Source organism: Peromyscus eremicus, chromosome 8a (assembly GCF_949786415.1).
Source record: "Peromyscus eremicus chromosome 8a, PerEre_H2_v1, whole genome shotgun sequence".
In the NCBI taxonomy this organism is placed as follows: domain Eukaryota; kingdom Metazoa; phylum Chordata; class Mammalia; order Rodentia; family Cricetidae; genus Peromyscus; species Peromyscus eremicus.
In genome coordinates, this window is record NC_081423.1 from 25,257,012 (window position 1) to 25,268,102 (window position 11,091).

An 11,091-nucleotide genomic window follows, 5' to 3' on the forward strand; every position below is an offset into this window, starting at 1 on the left:
GACAAATATTAATATAAGATGAACTAATTTTAGACAAAGATTATTAGATTGTTTTTCTGAAGGCAGGCTTATCTTTCTACTCTGATCTGTTAAATTTTTGGTCAAACTTTTGTCAGGGTTATGATAATTTCTGCACAGGAAACTGCTTGTGTATGTAAAATGTCTGATGCATTTTACCTAATAGTTATCATTAGTTTTTTTTCTACCACCAATGCTCATTTCAGTTAAGTGGTAAAAATCAGTACGTGATCGATCAAACTTTCAGATAACATACAGTTTGGTAATGTTTTTATACTCTCTGCCTTTGCCCAACAAAGGAATATATCACAGCTGGACAGTGGTGATGCCCATCTTTAATCTCAGCATTTAGGAGGCAGAGACAGGCAAATCTCTGAGTTTGAGCAGGACAGCCATGGCTACACAAAAAACACTGTTTTGAAAAACAAAACAAAAACAAACAAACAAAATGAATATATCACATATAATTGATGAGTAAGTAAGACTCTAAAGTATTTTCAGCCATCTTGGCTTCAGGATCTCTGTGTCCTCAATATTTAAGGAAATACCTAACTGTAAATGAATTTCTAAACAGTCTTATTAAATAAAAAACACAGAGCCAAATACAGGTGTAATAGCTGAAGAGATCAGAGAAATAGCGAATAGCCACGACTAGCCTTAACTTACCACCACACAGTGGCTTCTACAGACAGAGCTTCTTCCTGTCTAACTTGTGCTTTTATTGCCTTTCTGTTCTGTCTTGTCATTGTCTCTAAGCCCAGCCACATCACTTCCTTGTCACTGCCTGTCTATGCAGACCTCCAGGTCTCTATGATTGGTACTGGGATTAAAGGTATATGTCACCACGCTTGACCACACAGAGACTCTGTCTGCCATGTGATTGGATAAAGGACATGTGCTACCACTGCCCGACTTTTGTTTATGGCTCGCTTTGACCTCTGGTCTCCAGGCAAATTTATTTACTAATATACAATAAAATATCACATTTCAGCACAAATAAAATATCACCACACCTAACAAGCATCATGTGTTTTTCAATGTGTACTACTTGTTACTTGTTCATAAGTTTTAAAGAGTTTCAGGATATGATGAAAACATAGAAGGTAGATTATATATATATATATATATATATATATATATATATATATATATATATATATATATATATGGTTTTGTCCTCTCTCTACAGACCCCAGATAGGTTAATTTATGTATTAAGTACAGAAGCTCCATGTGATTTTTCTCTTGAAAGACTCAAGAGAAATGGAAATAGTGATATTTTCAGACTATACTTGACTGACCATAGCTGAAACCACAGAAAGACAAATCACAATGATCAGGAAATTTCTGAGCATGATAATAAATGAGCCAGACTAGATATTCTGCTACTTGAAGCTTATATTCTAATATTCACACCTAGGTGGTATGGTTATAGTGGAGGTAGTAGAAACCATGTAGGAAACACAAACACAGACACAAACATATTGGCAGTGCAGTGCTAAATATTTTGAACTGAAGTTCAATAAAGGGAATATGGGATGAGAGAGCTTTCATGTCAGCTAAGTTGGTCAAGGACGTGATTTCTGCAGAACTGCATTTGTGTAGAAATCTTGTAGGAGCTTAAAATCCCCATACATGTCTGGTCTAGTTCATCTGACCATACCTAATGTGTATACTCAGAAGTGAAAACAAAATGTTGTTATTTTAGCCCCTGAGTTTGTCACTAGTTTGTTACCCACAATTTCTGTTTCTACAGATATGATAGAAGCCAGAGAAGAATGTACATATGTTTTGTAGCTGGAGTTTTCTCCAGTCCCACTCAGGCCCACAGCAGCTAAGACCCAAGTAAATATAGAGAGACTTATATTACTTATAAACTGTATAGCCGTGGCAGGCTTCTTGCTATTTAGTTCTTATGTCTTAAATTAACCTATTTTTATAAATCTATACTTTGCCACGTGGCTCATGGATTACCACTATCTTTACATTTTATTTCTCATGGTGGCAGCGGCTGCAGCATGTCCTGACCCAGCCTTCCACTTCCCAGCATTCTCCTCCCTGCTTATCCTGCCTATACTACACTTCCTGCCTGGCTACTGACCAATCAACATTTTATTTATCAATCAATCAGAGAAACACATTCACAGCATACAAAAAGGCATCCTCAGCAATGTTTGTGAATGATATTCCAGGAAAAATTAGTGAGCATAGCCAGTGTTGTGATGTGATGCGTTCTAAGGGGGTCCTGTGGCTGTGGTGATGTAGACAATAGTTGGTTGTTGCTAAGGTTTCAATAGCTCTCCTGGTCAACATCCTTTTTCCAAAAGAAACTATCAATACACATGAGTAGACTGAATTTCTTTTTCACAGAACTTCATTTTGATATTTTATTTATTTAAATTTTATGTGTATGGCTGTTTTGTCTATATGCATGTCTGTGCTCTATGTGTTTGCAACCCAAAGAAGCCAGAAAAAAAGTGATGGATAGCATACAAATAGAGTTACAGGTAGATTTTTAGCTGCCAAGTGGGTGCTGGGACTCAAACCTCAATTCTCAATCAATGGAAGAGCATCCAGTGCTTTTTTTTTTTTCTCATTTGTAGGCTGGGGAGTAAATTAATAGAACAATGTTTTCTATCCAATCATTTTCCCCAGCCAGCAGCCAGTGCTCTTAACCATTAAGGAGCCATCTCACAAGCTCCTGTTTTTTTCGTTTGTTTGCTTGTTTTTGGTTTTTTGTATTTTTTTTAAATTCACCTTAAGTAGTAGTCAAAGAGTCTTACAAAAAGCTCTTATGAGCTGGGCAGCAGTGGTGCTCGCCTTTAATCCCAGCACTTGGGAGGCAGAGCCAGGCAGAACTCTGTGAGTTCAAGGCCAACCTGGTCTACAGAGCAAGATCTAGGACAAGCACCAAAACTACACAGAGAAACCCTGTCTCGGAAAAACAAAAACAAAAACAAAAACAAAAACAAAAACAAAAAACTCTTATGGTATTTGTCCCATAATCTGCCTTGTCCTGCCCCCTCCCAACTATACCTTAGTCTTTATTTCAAAGTAGTTTTTTGACATAAAACTATAAAGCTAGATACCCTTCGTGAAGGGAAAAATCTCTTGCTCCAGGCTTGAGCTTCTGCAGTCACTGTCAGTAGAAGGAAGCAGCTCATTTGAGGTGCAGGGTTTTTTGTTTGTTTGTTTGTTTTTGTTTTTGCTCATTTGTCCTGCTCCTTAACTTCCAGTCTCCCCTTTGTGAGACATTACTCAGTCCATCATTCTGCCTCCAATAACTAAATTACAGAGGAAGGGAAATAGTTCCTTCTTACTCGGCACTACCCTCCCTCTGTATATGGCTTTGAAGTTCCACTTGCCATAGGAAATAATCTTCCATTGGTAACATGATGCATTTTCTCCCGCCATTAGAAGTATGGCCATAGGTGATTTCCTCCAGCTCATGGTATCTTTTGGAGGGTAAAGACAGATGCTCAGTCTCAATGTTTCTATTCTTATTGTTCTTCTTCCTTTAAATTCCAATAATCTTGACATCACATATCCTCTAACATGCTATATAGTAAATAGTGAAATTAATGCATATAGAATATTCACAGCTTTTTCCCTTTTTTTTTTTTTTTTTTTTTTTTTTTTTTCGAGACAGGGTTTCTCTGTGTAGCTTTGCGCCTTTTCTTGGAACTCACTTGGTAGCCCAGGCTGGCCTCAAACTCACAGAGATCCACCTGGCTCTGCCTCCCGAGTGCTGGGATTAAAGGCGTGCGCCACCACCGCCCAGCCCCTTTTTTTTTTAAACTTAACATAATTTTTTTAATTGAATCTTTGAGGAAATTCACTACTTTTCATTTAAGAGAGTCACTTAGTTTCAAGTTATGTCCCAAAGTAAGAATATAGGAGTCAGCATTCAGAATGAAATTTGAAGACACATGTACCATAATGTTTACATGCTGCCTACCAATGCTACTTCCATTAAAATGCAAAGTCCTATTTGTCAACATAGTGTCAGGAAGTAGCAAATAGACCCAGAGAGATATGTAAGTCATTCAACACTTTGAGGAAAATGGTAGATATGGAAAATCAAATGTAATTAAACATTGATGGACTGTTTTGTTATGTTTATAAATTACATGCATATATAACATTTGTCATTTCTGAACAAAGTTGCTGAAGTTACATAGTAGAACACTTTAAGAGTTACATTGTTCTAAAACTCTCTCTAAAAATTTCCTTTATTTTTTACTATATGAGTATGGGTGTTTTGCCTGTGCATATGTTTGTGCACCGTGTGTGTTCAGTGCCCTCAGAGGCCAGAAGAGGACATCAGAGCCACTGGAACTGGAGTTACAGACAGTTGGGTGCTGGGAGTTAAACCAAGGTCCTCTGGAAGAGAAGCCAATGATCTCAACTACCAAGTCAACTGAGAATTCTTATTACAGAGTGTGTATCATGTCAATATTCCCTCCTCTCCCTTCAACTTTTTAACTCTTAGGGAATGGCATTGAAGCATTTTCTTTGTGTGTGACAAGGCCCAGTACAGTTCTAAATAACATTTGCAAAAAGTTTCTCTTAAATTTATCCAGTATGGCAGTGCCTTTCAATATAGGAACTTATTATACAGTTCTCTCTTTTGCCGTTGGTACCTCTATATGAATGTACACACACAAACACATTTTTATTGATGCATTCTAATATTGCATTTATACTATACTTTTATTTATGTTGGCATGCTCTTCTGCAAAAACCATTTATATTGCACTTCTTTGAGTGTTGTATATTTCCTAAGCACTTTATGAATACTAAGTCATTCACTCCTAAAAGTATTATTTGTTACTCTAGTATGCATTATTTTTATGTGAATTTCAAAGTAATAAAAGTGGGACAATAAGGAAATTGGCGAAGTTTTTTGAGCAAATTGTGCATTTAACTTTTCTTCCTTAGGAATTTGGCTCTAGAGAGCATGTTTTAACCAGTACGCTCTACTGTCTATTGTTGCATTAATACTATGTTCATGAAACAGCTTGGCTCAGCTAGGCCATTTGACAAATCAGAGTATTTTGATGATCTTTTTAATTATTTGGCTAAATAAGAAAATAAACTTCCTTACGTTTATGTTACAGATGCCTGTTTTGTCTATGTTTCCCATTCATACTTACAATAGCTATTCAACCTGTGGTTCACATTTAAGAATAAAGACGCTCCAACAATCTTGAGATTCTGCCTGTGCTAAAGGGGATGTCTGAAAACCACTATCATTTTTGTAACACCATCTGAACAGGATCTATAGTGAACATCTAGGAGACTCATGAGTTATCTTTACATATGTGTCTGGGAGAGTATGGTAATTCCTAGTAAGAAGACTTTCAGCCTCTTGCTTAGCCAACAAGGCATCTCCAGTCTTTCTCTTGCACCTTATTGTGCTGATATGGATGGGAAGTTTGTGGATCAGATGGCATTTTTAAACATTGTATTGAAAATAGATTCTTTTGTCCCTGTGCTTTATCTAACCTTGGTCTCAACAATTCTTGTTCATATAAACCCTCCTCTTTCTCGCTAATTGGACTCCCGGAGCTCCACCCAGGGCCTAGCTGTGGATCTCTGCATCCAGTTCCCTCAGTCATTGGATGAGGTTTCTAGCACAACAATTAGGGTGTTTGGCCATCCCATCACCAGAGTAGGTCAGTTCGGGCTGTCTCTCGACCATTGCCAGCAGTCTGTTGTGGGAGTATCTTTGTGGATTTCTGTGGGCCTCTCTAGCACTTTGCATCTTCCTATTCTCATGTGGTCTTCATTTACCATGGTCTCCTATTCCTTGTTCTTCCTCTCTGTTCTTGATCCAGCTGGATCTCCTGCTCCCCCAAGCTCTCTTTCCCTTGACCCTTGCCCTTCATTACCCCCACTCATGTCCAGGTTGTTCATGTAGATCTCATTCCATTTCTCTGTCATTGGGCGATCCCTGTGTCTTTCTTGGGGTCCTGTTTTTCAGATAGCCTCCCTGGTGATGTGAGTAGCAGTCCAGTCATCCTTGTTCCACATCTGGTATCCTGCTATGAGTGAGTACATACCATGTTTGTCTTTCTGAGTCTGGGATACCTCACTCAGGATAATTTTTTCTAGATCCATCCATTTGCCTGCAAACCTCATGATGTCATTGTTTTTCTCTGCTGAGTAATATTCCATTGTGTATATGTACCACATTTTATTTATCCATTCTTCAGTTGAAGGGCATCTAGGTTGTTTCCATGTTCTGGCTATTACAAACAATGCTGACATGAACATAGCTGAGCAAGTGCTCTTGTGGTATGATTGAGCATTCCTTGGGTATATGCCCAAGAGTGGTATAGCTGGATCTTGGGGAAGATTGATTCCCAATTTTCTAAGAAAGCACCATATTGATTTCCAAAGTGGTTGTACAAGCTTGCATTCCCACCAGCAGTGGAGGAGAGTTCCCCTAGCTCCACATCCTCTCCCGCATAAGCTGTCTTCAGTGTTTTTGATCTTAGCCATTCTGACAGGCGTAACATGGAAACCCATGAACTATGAACCAATGGCTAAGGGGCCCCCAACTGGATCAGGCCCTCTGAATGGGTGAGATAGTAGATTGGCTTGATCTGTTTGGGAGGCATCCAGGCAGTGGGACCGGATCCTGTGCTCATTGCATGAGTTGGCTGTTTGAAACCTGTGGCTTATACAGGGTCATTTGGCCTGGGAGGAGGGGACTGGACCTGCCTGGACTGAGTCTACCAGGTTGATCTCAGTCCTCGGGGGAGGCTTCGCCTGGAGGAGGTGGGAATGGGGAGTAGGCTGGGGGGACAGGGTGGGGGCGGGAGGGGGCGGGAGGGGGAAGAACAAGGGAATCCATGGCTGATATGTAGAACTGAATTGTATTGTAAAATTAAATTAAATTAAATTTAAAAGAAATTAAATTAAATTAAATTAAAAAAAAGAAAATAGATTCTTTTCTCATATAATATATCCTGATTACAATTTTCCCTCCCTCTACTTATCCCTGTTCCTGACCTCCTCTCTCCTCTGGATTCATTCCCTTTCTTTCCCTTCTTACATAAGAACAAACTTCTTCTAAGAAAAATAAAATATAATGAGCTAAAACAAAATTATCACATTGAAGTTGTACAAGACAAACGAACAGAAGGAAGGGCACTCAAGAGAAAGCACAGGAGTCAGAGACCCACATGTTCATGCACTCAGAAATTCCATAGTAACAATGACCTGTAAGTGATACTATATATGAAGAAGGGCTGGTACAGACCCTTGTAGGCCCTATGCTCACTGCTTCAGTCTCTGCGAGTTTATATGAGCTTTGCTCATATTGATTTACAGAGTCTTGTTTTTTCAGTGTCCTCCATACCCTATATACTCTTGTATACTCTGTCCTCATTCTTCCTCAGGGTTCCCTGAGCTCTGAGGAGAGGAATTTGATGGAGTCATATCATCTCAGACTTAGTGTTCAAAGATCTCTCTTTCTTCCTTTATGTAATGTCTAGCTATGAGTCTCTGTATTTTTTCCCATCTGCTGCAGGAGGATGGTTCTCTGATGATGGCTGTACATGCACTGATATATGAGCATAGCAGAATATCATTAGGAGTCATTTTATTACTACTACTCCCTCTTTTTAGACCAGGAGTATTTGGTTTTATCCCTGTTGCTGGCTTATTTAGTCTCTGGTCCTTATTTACTCAGTGTCAGGTATGGGTCCTACGGTAGTTTGAATGTAATCGCCCCCATAATCTTATAGGGAGTGGTGCTATTAGGAGGTGTGGCTTTGTTGGAGTGAGTATGGCCTTACTGGAGTAATTGTGTCAGGCTTTGCGATTTCTTATCTTTAGGAATCCACCCAGTGTTTTGGTTGACTTTCTGTTACCTGCCTATCAAGATCTAAGGACTCTCAGCTCCAGCACCACCTCTGCCTGCACGCTGCTTTGCTCCCTGTTATGATGATGAGGGACTGAACCCCTGACACTGTAAATGAGCTACCCCAATTAAATGTTTTCTTTTTAAGAGTTGCCATGGTGTCTCTTCACAGGCAATAAAAATCCTAACTAAGACAATTCCTATCTTTTGGAGTGGGCTTTAAGTCAAATCATTAATAGTTGGTTAATCCCACAAACTTTATGCCAGCATTGCCCTAGCATATCATTCAGGCAGGACACCATTGTACGTAAAAGGAGTTGGGATTGGTTTGGTGTTTATGTGGGTTTTTTTTTTTTTGTTAGTGTGCAAAGTACATTCCTATAGAAAAGATGCTTAGTCCTTAGTTACTTGTTGCTGTCTACCCTAAGCTGTTTGAAGCTCTAAAATATAAATTAAATGACATGACTATTTCTAGCTTAAGACGACTAAGTCTTAAACTTCTAAAGAATCAATACACAATTAATCTCCAACTTGTTATTGTTTCAAAGTTTAGATTATTTAGATGCTATTTCCACTGAGCATAACTATGCTGTGTCATTTCAATAAAGCACTAACTAGGAAAGATACATATTCAGTAAAATTCCTGTGTGTATGTCAACAAAATTCAACTCTGTACTTGTAATTATAATAAATATACAACTTTTAACTATAACAGTTCATACATTATAATTTGATATTTCATTGAGAATATAGCTCAGTTTTTGTCATTTATTTGTTTATAAAAATAAATAAATTTGTAAAGCAAACATTTTTCTTTTCAGCTATGTAAGATATCATTTAAAATATATTGCATTCAATATTTATTAAAAATGAAAATAATAAAAAGTTTTGTAGGTTATATTGGTAGTAAGGATCATTAAAACCACAAAATTTGATGTAAATTTACTTGATCACCTTCTTCAGCTATTTTTTAAAGAATTTATATATATGATATATTTTGATGATACCTAGTCCCTAATCTCCCTTCAATTCCTCTCAGACTCTTCTGCCATGCCCCCTACTATCTTCTTGTCCTCTTTTTATAACCATAGAGTCCAATCAATACTGGATATATGTACGTGGATGTAAGAACATTCCCCTGGAGCATGAGCAATCTATAAGTGGGTACTTCCCAGAAGACCACTGACTCTTCTGACCCCAAAAGCCTTCAAGTGTCAAAGATCCTTAGCTTGAGGTGGAGATTCATAAGTTGCTTCCCCATCTATGCTGGAATTATGACTGTTTTATTCTTATGCAAAGAAGCACAGATGCTTGAATTCATAAAAGCAACAGCCCTGTCCTGTCTATAGACATGGCTCTACACAAGTCTTTCTATTCATCCTTCTTTATTGCTCCAAACAACATTTATTTTGGCAAATAAGATGCACAAGGCTGTGATGCACACATGAATCATGTGTTTCTTCTTGTCTGATAAGGGTCAAATGAAATATCTCATATGCTTATTACAGGACTAATACATCAGAAAATGTACAGTAATAGCTAACACTTACTATAACTTTCATTAAATGGACTGATTAAGATTTAATCAGTTAAGAAAAACACAAAAAGATATCCTTCCCTAGGAAGGATCAAGCCTCCAGCACACTATTTATGACCCCTGGGAAGAATGGATAAACTTCTCTATGAACAGGTTTATATAAATGTTTGATTTTGTTTATCATAATAGAAATTATGATGGCTATACTACTAAAGAAAATGACTTCCACTTCTCTAGAAAAACGTTAACAGTTAATAAATCCTCAAGGAGTTGTGAGAGCTCACCAGCCCCTTTCCAATTCATAATGGGATGCTGAAGGGCCCATTCTTGTGCAGCTATTATACAGGTAATCAGAATTGTCAATTGTAAAGTGACTCAGGAAATTAAGCCATCACTCAAAAGACCCAATGAACCACAGAAAGACAAATTGATACTATGTTAAACATAATTTTTCTCTTCTGCTTAGGTGAATGATTAGCAAGTTATTTCATGTCCCCAAATTCCACGTGTCTTAATTTGTAAATGGAAAAAAAAATTATATTGGCCAACCATACATTTGCAAAAGAATTTGTATGGTATCAATTCTTCTCACTGCTCAGTTAATGCTTGTAAACACTTAACCATATATGCATCATCCCAACAAGACTATTAAGGTAATTTAAATACATATATTCTTATTTACATCTTTCCCACAGGGATACTGAATTTAAAAGGCAGGGTCATGAGAAGTCTTTGCTCACTACTGGTCTATCTATTGAAACGCTTTGAAAACCAGCAATAAAATTAAAATCACAATGGCTTTAGCACTAACATTTACTTAGAATTTACTTTTTATACAATTGTCAAGGTCATCATTATAAATGATTCATACCTCAAGCAAAAATTTTTATGTACTCAAGGTCTATACTATTTCTAATTTCCATAGTCATTGTGGTTGATCCAAGACAAGAGTATTTATGTCACTTAAAAGTACATGTAATAGAGCCAGGCAGTTGTGGTGCATGCTTTTAATCCCAGCACTCGGGAGGCAGAGCCAGGCAGATCTCTGTGAGTTTGAGGTTAACTTGGTCTATAGAGGACAAGACAGGCACCAAAGCTATACAGAGAAACCCTGTTAAGAAAATGTTAAGAAATTGGAGGTGTAGAAGCTAAAAATAAAAAAAAGTGTTTATCTTTGAAGATCTTTGACTTTTCTGTGATGAAATAAAAATCTGTGTCATAACTGACAAATACAGTTGCCATTCCAAAGGCTTGCTGTAAGAGCCTGTGAGGAGAAATCTGACCACAAATATGCTCCACGGGTAATAAGAAGACAGGGAACTTGCATTAAATGGGTAGAAAAGGTCAGGCTGTGACAGTAGGAACAGGGAGCAACAGAAAGTGGAACTGCACAGCAGGAAACGGGATGCACAGCCGGAAAGGAATGCTGACATTTATTTACTTATTTATATGTCATTCTACAGAACTGTATCAAGTCCAAATCATAGCCAGCCAGAGTCTTATATGCTAATAGTTGAACTAAGAGATGAATAAGAGATTGCTCCTAATCCCATAATCCTTAGTTTTTAGCACAAAGTCAATGAAAGCATAAAAATAAATATCAATAGGGTGGATATTCTCAGTGTCAGAAAGATGAGAGAGGATAAGGGCCTGGAGAGCCATGT

At 37.8% G+C, this 11,091-nt stretch overlaps 1 non-coding gene across 1 annotated transcript; it reads right to left on the reverse strand.

The window, feature by feature from the left end:
- Positions 1-2,612: 2,612 nt before the first annotated feature.
- LOC131918138 (small nucleolar RNA SNORA36 family) lies at positions 2,613-2,703 on the reverse strand. Its single transcript, XR_009380878.1, has one exon. It is a non-coding gene; the product is annotated as a small nucleolar RNA SNORA36 family (small nucleolar RNA).
- Positions 2,704-11,091: the final 8,388 nt, after the last annotated feature.